This window comes from Protopterus annectens, chromosome 10.part0 (assembly GCF_019279795.1).
Source record: "Protopterus annectens isolate FY-2018-M chromosome 10.part0, PAN1.0, whole genome shotgun sequence".
NCBI lineage: Eukaryota > Metazoa > Chordata > Ceratodontiformes > Protopteridae > Protopterus > Protopterus annectens.
This window is the reverse complement of record NC_056744.1, coordinates 1,290,619,027-1,290,636,189: the sequence shown is the minus strand read 5'-3', so window position 1 is coordinate 1,290,636,189 and position 17,163 is coordinate 1,290,619,027.

The following is a 17,163-nucleotide window of genomic DNA, read 5'->3' as shown; positions in this document are numbered from 1 at the left end:
TGCTTGTACCTTATAGGCCTAAGGACCAGGCCCAGACTTCAGGTGATCTGTGGGTTTATCATTAGTTTCAACAGAGACATTTGACTATGACATAGAAAAAAGAAGCAGGGTGATTAGTGTCCTCTTATTGATTTTTAGACTTTTTCCTTGGCTGTGAAGGGACATCTGAGGAAGGAGATTCAGACTGCATCCTAACATATGTGAGAACCTATTGATGTGTATTTTTAAAATAGATTTTATGAGACAGTAAATGGCTACTTAGGGTCTTTGGTACAAAGTCTTGACAAATAGAGCACTCATTAGTGTCATGGTCAGATCCAAGACAAAAACAAACATTGTATATGCCTGTATTTATAAGAGATTTGCCAGCTGCAGTCATATTTCCCTCCCTTAGATGACATGAAAATATCATTTTTTATTGAAAAACAAAAGATAAGAGGAAGGATTCCCATCCTGCTACTGAGATGTACTTAGTGAAGGTAGCTGGCTTCTTCCACATGGCTGACAGACCAAGATTTAGACAGGACTCTTGTGTCACAGACTGGCAGTAAGAGAGTTATGACAATTTTCATGCCTATACTTTCTTTATGTATCAAAGCCGTGGTGGTGCAGTGGTTAGCATTGTTGCCTCACAGCAAGAGGTTCTCCCGTTCGATTCTTAGCTGGAGCACCTCCTGTGTGGAGTCTGCATTTCCTCCCCATGGTCGAGTGATGTTAAAGACATGCAGGTAGGTGCGAGCATGAATGGGCGTGCCTTTGTTGAAGGTTGGGCATTGGGCTGGCAACTCGGCACTGTAAAATCCACTGCCAATCATGAGCGGACCGAAGTTCAGCTGTGGTGACCCCCTAACCAGGAAAAGCCGAAAGACAAAGACTTTCCTTATCTATCAGCAGAAAGTCTCATGCATAGGTCTAAGGTCAGACTTTCGGAACAAAAATGAAGTATGCCAGAGCTTTGATTGACTGGGCATGTGGTATCCTTGGCAGGATACATCACATCAGTTAGCATTACTACAACTGTCATCTAATGAAGAACAGCATTTTTTCTAAGGAGCCCATGACTAGACCTATATTGTAGACACCATAGGTCCTAACAAAGCAGGTAAACTCCTCACACACACAATCTTTCCAGCCTACAAGACAGACACTTTTCATTAATCTCTAGACTTTCTAACTCCAATCCCAAAAACTGTCTAACCCACAAATTGCAATCCCTTGTCAAACTCTAGGATGAAGGCACTCCTGGAAATCTAATCCCATTCCAGCAAACAGGAAGTAGTATACAAATCTATGGAATCTTGCCAATAAAAGTCATTTAAGACACAAAAGTCATTCCATGACATACATCCAAATCTGTCATAAATACAGCCCTAGGAAATTTTGGAAAAAGTCAATAACCTCACAGGACATAACCTGCCTTACAGTTCTACTAATACTTCCTTTAGTTTGTCTACAGATAATTTGCACAGACAGTTTAGCGACTTCCCCAAATGTGCTGCAAACACCCCCCACAAATTCTCCCTCATTCCACCCATAGTATCTTCTTCTGTTTTATTTCCAGCAAGTCTCATCCAAAGACATTATCTCTTTACTGCAACAGATACAGCTGGAAGGTCCCACATGTACAGACAACCTACATGTAAGCTTCATATACCACTGTCATGGTTTCATTGTTGCAGCCCTAATCTTCCATAATAAAAGCACTGCACATTCAAACACAACCTATACTCCCATTACACCATCACCTCATTCCATCCTCCCAACTCTATGCAAAATCTTAGACAAAACTGTCAATCTTTAACTCACAGAATATATTACGAAATACCACCTTCTCTCACAAAAACAGTATGGCTTCTGGTCAGGGAGGGGCACAGTTACAGCCATCTAGGAGATTAAATTTTCATATCAATGAACTAAGGCACATTGCCTGGTACAATTTTTATAGACCTGACCCTTTCACTTAATCTCATCTCTCTTATAATCCAGTTTTCAGAATTAGGTATTAACCCTGATATCATTCCTTTATTTCAAAGTCATCTGACTAATAGCCATTTCTGAGTGAACTCTAACTCTGTTACATCTCTCTCTCCTCCCCACTATTCAAAATTGTACCCCAAGGATCTATTTTTGCACCCCCTTCTGTTCTCTACATGCATCAATAAACTTCAACTCGATTTTCCTTACCATCATCTCTTCCTCTAACCAGATGGTATGGTCCTCTGCAGACCTAACCACTCCCTAACTACCTTACAACAAGACCTACAATTTGACTTCAATCACCTCAGTGAGTGGATTACTACAAAAAAAACTGCACATACTAAATGCATACAAAACTAAATCAACACTTTTTGGTACTAAACTAAAACTTCAGCAGATCCAAGAAAACTTTAGCAATCTGTGATCACAGCAACCCCTTAGACTAAGTCTCTTCTTTCAAATATCTTGGTCTCTGGTTAGATCCCTCACTCAGCTTCAACATTCATCTTGATCATAGATATAAAAAAATGAGTTATCTACTTTTCTGGACACAAAAATATCCCCTTTCCTCTCACAGTCCCCTGGGTCTACAATAAGGAAAGATGTCCTACTCCCTCAACTTAAATTCAACCTCCCTCTTATACCAACAACCTCTGCTAAAAACCCACCACTATTCAAACACTAGAAAAGAAAATATGTACATTTATTACACAGTACCCAAGAAATGAACACCACTGTATTAAACTAAAAAAGGCAAACTGGCTGCTAGTTAACCAAAGTGCTGACCAACTGTTCAAAGTCCTACAATACATACTCAGCATCCTTTAATTTCATAACTAATACGACACACTTCCACATACAGCCTAAGAACTTGAACCACACAGGCCCTAAAACACAAATCCCACAATCCATGCTACATATTTCTGACCATGCATTCTTAGTTCTCGGGCGCAAACTGTGGAGGTACCGCCCACCAGAAAATTAATGATGCATAGTCTTATTTCAAGTTGTATTCTCTGTTAAAATCACATCTAGTTAAATAATCAGAATGTACCTGTTACCCCCTCAGGCCACATCACTTGAGTTTACTTTAACTCTTTTCCACTCTACCTCAACCAGTAAGATACTTCACTCCTTCTCACATCTCTGATTTGCTCTACTCTAATTTAGCAAATTTTTGAAACATTTGTACATATTAGAGAGTAATGCTTTGGATTTACTATGTGTCCTAAGCGCTATGTTGCCAGCGTACTGCTTCACTGGCACTTTTTTGCTATTGTACCCCTGCCCACTTGTATGTCTGGTAGGTTTCGTACCTTGGGCTGAGACTGAAGTCAGTCAGAAATGATCAGTACTCTACCCCAGTAAACCAATTCAGATAAATACATAAATGAATAAATAAATTGTACGGCATTGTTTAATCTTGAATGTTCTTAGGTAAGTGAGAATGGCCAGAGTACATGGACATTGTTTATTGAAATATTATATTTAACTGACATAAGAAATATTAACAATACATTCAAACTATGAAATACAACAGAATGTTGACTAGCTGTGTACTAACACATCTGCTTACACATGACATAAAATATCCTGAAATTCATTCTGTGACTTACATACCATGGACTCAAAGGAAGTTGAATTAGAATTAGAAGGATGTTCATCTGTTTAGGACACATAAAACAGTGATGGAGTAATGGAACAAAGTCAACAATAAAAACAGATAACAGACTCGAGCAGTAGAATGTCAGATACAATCTCCTGATGGGACAATTTAGTAATGAAGGGAGGAAGGAAGACTGACAAATAGGAGTACAACAACAAAAGAGCAACACGTAGGCTAGGCAAACTAAAAGGGCCTATAGGCATCTGCTTTTTATCACATCACTTTTTCTGTCTTGTTATTCAGATGATACTGCTGAGGTATATGTTTTAAGAAGACTGTATACAAGTGCACACTTTTTTAAAAGTGAGAGCAGCAAGATTGTCATCTTTTTGGCATAGTAGATAAAGAGTTTTTCCTTGGTCCTGTTATTCTTGTTTTGAGCGTTGTACATAATCATCAGATTCTTGATGATATTTGAATATGATGTTTATTATCATGTAAAACACATGGCAGGTTGTGAAGTACTTATAATTTGCGTTAGCTGCCTGATGTAAAGTGAAGGCACATTGTCCATTAATTAATGATCAGTGGCTGGTCCCCAACAGCTGGATTCACTGTAAGTATGAATAACAATAATTATTAAAAGACTGATGGAAAAACTATGAAAAACATATGTAAGTGCATACACACACACACACACACACACACACACACACACACACACACACACACACACGCACACACACGCGTGCATATGCATGTGTGCTTGAACAGACACACATACATGAAAACTGATGTGCACACATGCACATAGAATGACATAGTTTATATATGATATGACAGTGAAGCATCAGGCTTGACAAAAGCATTCAGCATCAAGGGTTGCATTTTTGCTTGTGAGATACCACACAGCACATATGGGCTGTGTAAGTCTTCATTTCTACAAAAGACTTCAGTCTCTTCTACTTTCGCAGTCCAGTATAGCAAGCATGCATAGCCAGTGCCCTCCCTTTATACTGCTGATCTCCGTTATCACAACATGGCAGAGTGCATTCTGGGAGACATGCCATCTTGTAACATCTACATTACAGGAAAAGCAGTGCAGATGATAGAATGAAAAACATTATGGGGAATGAGTCTTTATGTGCACCAAAGCAGATGGAAAAAAAAAATTGCAACATGAATGTCAGACAGTGAACCCTGCCTAAACTGCTAAGCAATTAGTTATTTCTAAATATGCTTTTCAAAACATACCTGAAAGTGTAGATGCGTCATTAATAAAACAAAATATGGAAGTAGTTGTTAAGAAGGAATGATTATAATTATCAGTAGTGAATTGTTTCGGTTAAAACAGACTTTTGCCATCATAGCTACACAAACCCAAACTAGATAAATTGTCATTACCTGCAATGTTATTTAGTTGCTGATTTGATTTGCACAGTTATAATGAAGCAGTGCCATTTGCAGAATGACTCTTTATTAGACTGCACTCAGAATCTAGACTGATAGATATATATGTACATAAATGGTTCATATTAGTGCACTACATGCTGGTGCAATGAAGTCTCTAATTACAGTATCTGCATTTATTAATATACCTCTGGGGCTTCACTTCCTCTTTTCCTTCAACATTTCTGCTAAATGGAGATGGAAATAAGCTGCTATAGGTGAAATGGTCAATATGGTGTAGATTTGTATATATATATATATATATATATATATATATATATATATATATATATATATATATCAGTGAATCTAAGCATAAACCCTTAAATATAATTTATTAATTTAGCAACATTGATCCACAATATCAATAATTTGTAATAAAATATTATAACTTTAGTAACATGTGCTATAACAGTTATTTTCAACTTGCTCCTACTCAAAGTAACATGTTTCCTACAAATACTGAACGTTTTTACTCTAGTTAGACTTCAAATTTATGCATACAATACATATGAAACAGGTAACATTTACTAAGATAGATAACTAAATCAATTTATTTAGAAGTTGTCCTCAACATGCTGCATAGTTTCACATAGAATATGCTATTTTTCACTAATTTCATATATCCTCCACGCCCATCCAAGAAACTTGTACTACTACAGTTTAATCCAGATCATGTATATTTCTCTGCCATCTGACTACAAATTCTGCATTTAAGACTGTGTTTGCCCTTGGTGCAGTGTAATCACTTGGCTGTGAAAAGGTTAGGTAGTGCGGCAGTTCTGTGTCAGGGCTAGGCAGTGGTATGTCTGTGATGTAAGTCTGGTGTGTGTGTGTGTGTGTGTGTGTGTGTGTGTGTGTGTGTGTGTGTGTGTGTGTGTGTGTGTGTGTGTGTGTTTGTGTGTGTGTGTGTGTGTGTGTGTGTGTGTGTGTGTGTGTGTAGGGGGGTGCCCTACCACTCATCATGTGCAGTTTAAACTTGGAGCTGTCAAACATAAGTCAACAAATTCAAATTCATTTCATATTCAGCAAAGTGAAATGTGGAGCCCCCCCACCCAGCTTATTAACCATTGCTATCTCCACCACTGTTCCAACCCTAACCCTTTCTGTAACACTACTACTAAACAGGACAGGCTCAGACACACATCACATGCAGCAAAACACCAACATAACATTAAACCTACCCCCCCAATTCGTAATCCTAACCCTAAAAAACAAACATACTAAATCTATCCCTTTGACTAACTGACATTCTCACTCTAGCCCTAACCCTCATACAATTACACACACGCCACACACACACACACACACACACACACACACACACACACACACACACACATATATGCACATTCCTACCCTCTAATGTAGAAATATTCATTATGTTCAAACGTTTTGGCATTAAAAAAATAAACCCTATGTATCTCTACAAACTACACTACTCCACTTGGAAAACCTGCACATTGACATACACATTTCCACAACACACCACATTCACACCCACAGCACATAATCAAGAAAATAAAAATAGCACTTTGACCACATAGAATGAGGCTATATCTATTATATATATATATATATATATATATATATATACACGTGTACCTGAAATGATCCAAACAACATAAGATTAACAGTGAAATGATCGACAGAAAAATATCTAAACTGAAAAACAATAAAATTAAAGTTATAGGGTTTATGCCCTTTCTCCATTGTTATGCAACCTCAGAGTTGTTATATATAAGTAGCATGAGTTGTGTGGGGGGAACAGCCTTCACATGGGAGGGTGCAGGATGGGCTTGACCCTGCAAAAATATGAAAAAATGTGACATAATCTAACCACATGTAAAACCAATGAAAAATCTAACAAAATCAAACCACATTTTCTCAATGCACTCCCCCAACCCCACACCCCTTGCTAATTATATAGACCAACTCCAAGGTCTCACAGCATTAGTGGAATGGGTATTAATGCTCCTATAACTTCAGTGTTGTCGTTGTTTTGTATTTAGATATTTTTTAGTTTAGATCATTTTACTTTTAGATATTTTTCTGTCAATCATTTTACTGCCAATCTTATGTTGTTTAGATAATTTCAGGTACACCAATAGATAGGTAGATACATAGATAGATAGATAGATAGATAAATAGATAGATAGATATATAGATAGATAGATAGATATGTGTTTGTGTGTGTGTGTGTGTGTGTGTGTGTGTGTGTGTGTGTGTGTGTGTGTGTGTGTGTGTGTGTGTGTGTGTGTAAAACAAACACATAAATGTATATGCGTGCATGTGTCTGTTTTTTCTTCATTTGCATTTTATTATTCATTAGCCTGTGGTATAATATAACAATTGGTATTAAGACTGCATGTCCCCTTATCAGATGTTGGTACTTAGATTCCTGTCACTGCTTTATGAAGAAAGCCATGATTATCCTTAGCTTGCAATACCTTCATTAGACTCTGACTTATGAACAAAAGAATAAAATATACCTTTAAGTAAAAAGCCTCAAGAGAGATAGCAAAAAATATTCTCATTCATGGCATGATCATATTCTCAACATAATCTTTACTCCACATATTATTTTATTCTGATTAAAATAAAATATGGAAACCAAAAAGATATAATTCATCTTTAAGTCTACATGGATATTAACTTCCGTGGTTGGTTGCCATAGTAACTGTGTAATTTGTGAGAAACAATGGCTTTTCACAGCGTACCATTTATGGTAAGTATTCATTTGAAAAAAAAAGTTCTTATCATAGTACCAAATTAAAATGTGCAGCCATTTGACAGCTGTAAGAATGTTTGGAAGCCATTAGTCACTGTGATTTCCTTATATTTTAATGAGTACCCTCACCTTTCATTTTTCTCAGGCCTACATTTCTTCTCTGATTGTAACTATTTTACATGCAGCTTTCCAGAATAGGGAGAGGGAGCTGATTAAAAAGATTTTCAGGAAAAGGCTGTAAGTGATATGCTTTTGTTTGCAGCCTGTGAAATTGCAAGTGCTTAACTGATCTTTCAGGAGCTTATCTTTTTGCTTAGATGCACCATTGTTGTATATTCATCATTGTCCCCCAACATTATCTCTGAAATATCCAAGAGCTAATCCAGTAATAACAGAGCTAGCAGAGGCCAGTATGTGTGACATCTGTCATGTTTTTGTTTCTTCTTCTAGAAGATAGTGTTTTCAGTGTATGCAGATTTTATTTAAGTTTGCCCAAGTGACTGAAAGGAAATGCCCTTCATTTCTAAAATACAGATATTAATGAATCTGTGAGAGGTAAGTATGCTCTTTTTATGCCACAGTGACTTTGAATTCCTGCCATTACCAGCAGACTGTGCCTGATGTACTTTGTGAAATAATTAGGACTATATTTGTATACCCTTTTATCCCTGGATTTTTTCATGACAAATGCTTACTTAGGGGCTACATAAATCAAACAGGTCACCAAGAAAAAAACTCTGTTGAATTTTCATACATTTGTTCATTTAAGTGATGTTCAGTGTTAATAAGATTGCTTCTCTGTGGCCCTTGTATGATATACAAGAAAGGTACCATGAAGATGAATACCATATTATTTAAGTTGAAGTTCAGGAAAATAGCTCCCCATAATGATAATGATTTGTTGAAACAATCATATTACTGTGTTATTGTCATATGATCAAGAATTTAATGGCACTTCTTTACATTCATAGAGGATTATGAGTGGGCCGTCGATCCTAATCGACTTATGTGTCCAAACACAAACTAGAATCCACAAGTATAAAACAGACCATGAACTGGATCAATAAGTGGAGAAACAGAACAGCAGCCCACCAAATCTGTACAGAAAGAACTTTATTCAATTGATTCGACTGAATTTTATATGAGTTTCGTTTTTTATCTGGTTCATCGAATAAACCTCTTTCTGTACGGAGTTAGTGTGCAATCGTTCTGGTTCTCCACTTGTTTATCCTTATTATGTATCCAAGACATGGATGCCAAGAAATTCACCTCAAGAGCGAAGCTTGAGAGGTGAATCTTGGCATCTATGTCAAGAGCACATAATAAGGTAAGGACTGGAGACCCGAGCATAATTCTTTGTAGTGCATGGAGTTATCTCCGTTCCATATACTATTAGTTACAGTAAAAAAGAAAAAAAATGCTAAGTGTTTCGCCAGCTTTCAAAGTCATAAAGCACTTAGAGAGCACTGTCAGGAAGGCAGTATAACTCATTCCCTTACATTTACACTCACCTATGTGCCTCTCATCTGTCTAGTTTTTTTCTTCATTATGACTGCACAAAATAATTAAAGACATTTGGATTTCAGACCTCGTATCATTCAAAAAATGCAAGCAAACATGCACCATGCATCCTGTTATTCTAGCAACTTTCCAAGTTTATTACAGGAAGTCAGGGACAAGTTACCAACAGGCAGCATGCAGAAAAATCTTTTATTCCACTGCTGTCATTTGCTGGTCAGTACTGGCAGATTTTATTGCCTAGCCTAATACCTAAGCTTATCGACCTAAGCAGGGGATGCCTAACATTTGTTATGGTTGGGGCTCATGCCACTCTAGAGCTTAACTGATTTGTCTTTTCCTGAAAATCAGAGCATAATCACTGCACTACATGCACTACAACAGTTTTACATCATATTTGTGTGAGTTGATTACATATGCAGTTTACATATACAGTCGCTTATCTTAATAAAGTAGGCGCTTTGGTATGATAATTTTAGTGTATTGTTGCAACTATAAATTAATCTGTTGTGGTTATATACAAAAAATATTTTAAAATGTTATAAAAAAGAAAATACATCTTTGCTTGTTTTTTTTTTTTTTTTTTTTTGCCAGTGTTTTCTACAATATGCTATTATCAGTTGTATGCTTTGATCCTGACTCTGCATTTAGTGCTATGTCTGAGCCATGGCTCTCCTATGAAAATAGTCATAACTTGTAGTCAGGAAGACTACCAGATCAAAACAATGCAAATAAGTAGCTATCAGTTTTATACACTGAGGATGTTATTAATCCAATGAACTAGAACTTCCATGTGCATGTATGTGTGTGTGTGTGTGTGTGTGTGTGTGTGTGTGTGTGTGTGTGTGTGTGTGTGTGTGTGTATGATACTGTTCCATAAAATAAATAAGCACTTTGCTGATACACACAGAAGCCAATATAATTATTTTTCAAAAATAATGTTAGAGTGTGCCCATACTACCTGAGCTTTAGTTTGGCACCCTAGACAATGCACTCATTTGTCACCCCTGCACTGTATGTAAGCAATAACAGTTTCTTAATCAGAAGTGGCATACTGTAAAGTTGTTGTTGTTTCTGGTTTACTATTGAAATGTCGAACGGCACTACATCGACTGTACTATAGTCGAACACGGAAGTTCGAAACTAGTAATGTCGACGACAAAAAAACAATCTAGGACTGTGTTTTAACATGGGTCGAGGTAAGGGACATGTTTGTAGTTCTGAATAATACTGAACACCTACCTCGACCCATGTTAAAACCATTCCTATATTGTTTTTTTTGACGTCGACATTACTATTTTTGAACTTCTGTGTTCGACTATAGTACAGTCGACGTAGTGCCGTTCGACATTTTAATAGTAAACCATTGTTTCTATTAGTTAGTTAGTTAGTTATTTTTGGTAGTAGCAAGTTATTAGACTGCTGCATTCTGAAACATAATTTTTGTAAACTTGCTTCTGTGCTGTCTTTAAGTGAGTGGTAAGTAACAGTAAATAAAGTTTATAAAAATTACATGTTTATTAATGTGCGTATCTTTCAACTTGCAGAATGTCCAGATTTTTGCCTTATGTTTTTGCTCTGCTCCTCATAAAAGCCGTTGTTGTCTGGCAAATAACTGAGGACTGAAGTTGCTAAATAATGACAGACATTTGAGGTTCAATTTTCATATCCTTCAGGAAATGCCTGTTGATGCTAAACCTGTTATTCTAGCAACTATTTAAGTGTAGAAGAGCAAAATTTGAAATCTGTCCCTACTGGGCCTTTGTCCCCCCATTATTGTTGGCTTTGTCCAGATTTCCTGACCTAAGATGTTGAGAGGTAAGATGTGGCAGCCTATTAACTGAATGCAAATAAAGTTTGACAGTCTAAAAGCATATGACAAGGTCCCAAGAAAGTTGATTTGGCCAGTCCTACAGTGGTTTAAAATCCCAGAAACATTGATAGAATTAGTGCAAGCTATGTTCAAGGACCCAAAGACTCAAGTATGAACAGTGTTCATTCTTACAGAGGGGTTCCAGTGAGATTGGGTGTGCATCAGGGTTCAGGTCTGAGCCCACTGCTGTTCATACTGGTGATGGGCTATATCAGTAAACAGGTTGGAGGGGACAGAGCAACAAAGTTGCTGTATGCGATGATGTGGCATTACAGGCAGACTCTGAGCAAGAACTTCAGCAAAGGATAGGAGAATGGAATGCAAAAGTGAAGGGACATGGGATGAAAATAAGTACAGATAAAACAGAGGTAATTGAAGCAAACTGGGGAAATCAGAAGAAGCTGAGAAATGAGATAGAAGGAAAGATACTGGAACAGGTAAATAGCTTCAAGTATCTGGGAGGATTGGTTGCTGTCTGAATGAAGAGGTCAAAGCTACAATCAGAGTGGATGCAGCCAACTGGCATTATGGATCAGGGATAGTATATGACAGAAGAATGCCGAAGAAGCTGAAAAGTAAGGTGTACAAAGCAATGGTGTGACTAGTACTACTGTATGATACAGAAACCTGGGCAGTAAAGGCGGCGTAGATGAAGAAGTTAAATGTAATGGAAATGAAGTGCCTGAGAAGGGTGATAGGATGCACACTGTGGGACAGATGATGAAATGAGGACATAAGAGCAGAAGCCAAATTAGCTCCATTTGCAGAAAAGATCAAAGAGAACAGATTACAGTGGTTCAGGAACATGTGCAGAAAAGCAGAGGACAATCTGGTGAAAGATTTGAGACAGACAGGAAGAGGGCAAGAGGAAACAAGGGCATCCAGCAAAGAGGTGGATGGATTTCATGAGACAAGATCTGTGACAGTCAGGCATGAATATTGAAGAAGATAGGAGTTTGGCAATGAATATAGGGAGATGGTGACAATTAACATGGCACCTTGACCTCATGTAGAAAATGGGAAAAACATGGTTGATGATGATGATTATGAAGTAGTGACACATGAGGGGGTGGGGCAAAATGCAGATTGAAGGCGGAAGACTGGTAAATAGGAGGACTGGACTCCAAACAGGGGATGAGGAGAGACATGAAAAGATGGAGAACATAAAGATGAGCAATAGATAGGGGTGACAAGGGATTGACAAGCTGACTCATATGACAGCGTACCCTGATGTTAGTCACCTCCATGCCTTACATCTTGAATGGGATCCATCTCTGGTAGCCCGAAGCTCAGGGCCAGCCAGCTGTGAAATTTTACAAGCCATGCAAGGATCCCCTCTAGGTGTCAATGTGGCCATCAAGCCATCCTTCTCCAAGTTCTCCCAAGAAAAGACAATTGATGCCATTGGTGAGCTATCCAGTTTACCTCCAACAGGGTGGCTTTCTTGAAACTGCTGAAAGGCAGGCCTGGGAACTGCTGGGGACACAGCAGTTAAGGCAGTGGCCAGTGCAGAGAAAGATGGAGAAAAACAACAAAGTAAAATTATAAAAAGGAAACTGCAAAAATGAAAAATAAGGAGAAACACAAAGACAAGCCCTCAGTTATTTTTATTAAAGTTTATTGGACTATTATACTACTTCTAGCAATACCCCACACATACCCCACCATCAGGAAAGCCTGGCTTGACTCCACCTGCCGACAATCTGATTATCTTCAGTCTTCTGTAGCTGTCTAAAACATATAGAAAACAGTAATGAGCATATCACATCCCTGACAGCAGAAAGCTATTACTCTGACAGGTGCTAGGCCTGCTGTACAACAGAATGTTTACAATAAAAGGTTGCCCTCTCTCTCTTTCTCTCTCTTTCTCTCTCTCTCTCTCTCTTTCTCACACACACACATTCTCTCACTCTCTCTCTCTCTAACCTCTCCCTCCCTCACTCACTGTCCCAGCAAGCTGGTAACAGGCATCCTCTATATAAAGATGGCCCTAATAATCCTCCAGCATACATTCCCAATAATCTCTGCACTGCATGGGATGAAAATATTTTTCACTCTCTGATTCACCAGGTGAAGGCCCTGCCAGAGTCTGTGCCAGTAAAGATTATGTTCATTCACTATGTCATCTCAGAAAAAATGATAGCTGGGGCACATGCCCAGATGTAATAGGTACCACGAAACATGCATTGAAGGACAACAGGTTGTATGATGCCAGTTAACAGCAGAGTGATATACATGGTCCATAGCATGATGCAAAGTGATATTAGTGCAATCAGGCTTCCTTAACAAGCATACCAAGTGCAAACTCCCTGTATGTGAACAGACAAGACAAGCAGCAGTTTGGCAAGATGGTTTATAACAGTAGTGCATTGCATGTGGTCAGTGGTGTTATGCAGAGTGACATTAGTGTGCAGGGCTTCACAGGCTAGCACATGTTATAGGTTCATAGGTTCATACTAGGCTATCTGCCCGAGGGCATTTATAAGCCTAGCCCATAGTTTTGTGGCTTACGCCACCCCTTTAGTTTGGAGAAACTATGCCCATTATTTTGCTGTGCCTCTGTCGAGCAGTGACACTGAGGTAACCCCTGGGGTGTATCTGCGATCTCCCATCCATTGGTCAAGATTCCTCTTGAACAAGGCCAGCGAGGTGCTCTGCCTCACATAAACCGGGATTTTGTTCCACAGCATAGGGAGTCTTTGGGTGATGAATCTATCCCTCCAGCACGTCCTATTAATAACCGTGTCGAGGTTTAAGTCTCCCGCCCTTGTGGCTCTAAGGGATCTAGATTTTTTGAGATGAAGCATGTTCATCAAATCTGGGTTTGACATGGCCTTGTATGTCAGGCATAGATCACCTCTGAGCAAGCGGTAAGCAACTGAATATAACTGGAGTTCTTTCAGTCGGGCAGCATAAGACAGATTTTTGAGACCCTTTATCCTTTTGGTGAGGAACTTTGTGGCCTCTCCAGCTGCTGCAAGTGTCGGGTCAGATACATTCCGAATGGGGCATTGTACTCGATCATTGGTCTGATGAGTGATGAGTATAGGGAGACTATGACTTCCCTTGATCTAGATGTGAATACCTTCATGATAAGGTGGGCAATGTAGAAGGTCTTCCTAACTACTTTAGCAATATGAGTGTCGAATGAAAGGCTACTGTCAACCTGGGTTCCCAAGTCCCTAATAACTTCTTCTGTGTTCAGGGATTGCCACCTATATGGTAGCTAGGGGTAACCTTATTTTTCCCGAAGGGTATGACTATGCATTTCTTGGCATTTAACTTTAGGCCATGGCTCTGGCACCAGTTATCCGTTTCTGTGAGACCCTTCTGAAGGATATCTGTGTTGGATGTGTTTTCAACTACGGCGCCCAGTTTGCAGTCATCTGCAAACTTTGTCAGCCATAACCCTCCTGTGTTTGCTTGTACTTCAGAAAAGTAGATGCCAAACAAGAGTGGGCCCAGGACTGAGCCCTGTGGGACACCACTTGTGACAGGCTTTGAGTCTGACATGGCGCCAGCAACTCTGACCCTGTGGGTTCTGTCACTCAGCCAGTTTGCAACCCATCTTGTAATGTATGGGTTTACATTTAAGTTGATGAGTTTTTCAATGATACCCGAGTGAGGTATTGTATCAAAAGCCTTCGCCAGGTCTAGGTAGGCTGTATGGACTGCCTTTCCCTCGTCAATGGCCTTGGTGACTGTTTCAAAAAGTCAACCAAGTTTAAAAGGCATGATCTGCCTTTGACAAAGCCAAACTGGGTTGGATCCAAAGTCTGCAAGTTCCCTATGTCTTTATTTATGAGATCCATTATGATCTTCTCCATGGCTTTGCAGATAAGGCTTGTCAAGCTAATGGGACGGTAATTTCCAGGGTCGGTGGAGGCACCGCCTTTGTGGAGTGGGACCACAGTCGCTGCGCCACTCCTGGAGTGCGTATCCGGAGGTGAGACTAAGATTAAACAGCTGTCCTAACTGTGGGTTTAATTCCTCATTGAGTTCATGGAGCACACAGCCGGGGACACCATCAGGTCCCATGGATGCTGTGTTCTTTGCCTTGAAGAGAGCAGTTCTCACCTGGGCGTTAGAGATGTTTGGGGGGCTACAATCATTTGGTATAGATATCTCTCCTTTAGGGGGGGAGGGGGGAGAGAAGTTTGCACTGAACCTGTCAGCCAGTATGTTGGCAATGTCTGTAGGATCAGTAATCTTCACATCATTTTGAACTAATTCTGAGCATATCTGGGAGTTTCCTCCTAGGTTTCTGACATAGCTAAAGAATGCCTTATGGTTGTCTTTAGAGTCCTTAGCTATTTTTTTCTCAAAATTAGCTTTGGATGATTTTATGAGAGCTCTTAGCTTTTTACTTATAGTGATCAGCGGTGTCTTACCTTTTAAGGATTTTGTTCTATCTTGTAGTAGCTTTCTCCTTTTGTTGTAGAGTTTGTTTATGGCTGGGGTCCACCAGACTGGACGCTTGCCTTTGGTACAAAGAGTCTTTGTTTTGCTTGGGATTGCCTGATCCATGCAGCCCTGCAGGTGCTGGTAGAAGGCATTTGTAAGTGATTCAGCGGTTTGAGTAATGTTAACCGCCGGCTCAGGGGCCTTAAAGGAGACCACACTAGTCTTTAGAAGTGTGAAGTCGGCTTTCGAGAAGTTCTTTACTGTGGTCTTTTTCATTTCGGGTGGGGGCGGGATGAGGACCTCCAGCGAGATTAGTTTGTGATCAGATCTCACCAGTGAGGGGTATACTTCCGGCGTTGTGCTCCCATGTTCGTGATGATGAGATCAAGTATGTTTTCTCCTCTTGTGGGAATGGTGACTAGTTGTTCCATGGCATTTGAGTTTATGAATTCCAGGAACTTTTGGGCTAGAGTGTTTGGGCTTGAGTAGTGTTCCCAGTCTATATTAGGGTAGTTGAAGTCACCTAGTATGATGGTGTTCGGAGATACATTTATCCCCTCCAGTGTTTTCAGGAAGGCCATATGAGGTTCCTGAGTTTGCGAGGGTGGCCTGTAACATGCTACAAATTGCAGAGCAGTCTTGCCTATGGTTAATTGCACCTGGATGGTTTCCGATGCATCGTGCGATGCCACCAATCTTGAGGTGTGGGTGTCCTTGATGAATATGGATACCCCTCCTCCTTTCTTGGTATTGTCCGGGTTTTGGGGCCGGAACGCATGATATGAGGTAAAACCTGATAGTGCTGGGGTGCTCTCAGGAGCCTTGAACCAGGTTTCTGTCACAGCACAGACATCGATGTTCTCCATACTGAGAAGGGCCTCGAGTGCGTGCATCTTGAGGTTGAGACTTCTGGCATTGAGCAGCATTACCCTTAGTTTTTTTTCTTTGTTTTGTTCTAGGGTGGTAGGTTTAGAATTTGAGCCTTGCCTAAAAAAGGCACTATGGGGGTGGCAAGAGCCAGCTCTTGAATGAGCATGAATGGGCCCTGTAGTGCAGACTAGAGATGATATCACATCACATCATTTGCTCAGTTCAGAGACTATCTCAAGAAATCTTCTCATTAGCATAATAACCATGTTACAAGCCCTTGTCAGTGTGATGAAAACTGTAGTCACCTTTTTGTAGTAGACTACATTATAGAACGCAAAACTAATAATTAAAATAAAGTGGATATCCAAGAGTAGTGTCTTAATAGTCAAATGGACAGTAGACAGGGCAAATTTATTTTATTTTTTATTTTACATTTGATAACCGGGAAAGTCCGACTGGACCCAGGTCCATTTTCAGCTGAGGCCCGGGAAGATAAGCTCCAAATACACATACATAGAATAACAGGCAATTACATGGAACATTTGTTTCATGTTATGAGAGCTTTCATTGCATACACACAAGGAGATGATACATACAGTATGGAATACATTAAATTAACAGTTCATACAAAAGTCAAACGTTGATAAAGTACCAAAAGACATCTATTCAAAAGACCTAAAAAGAGGCAGAATTTCGTATTCATGAAACAGACTGCCAGAGTAGTTGGGGTACAGA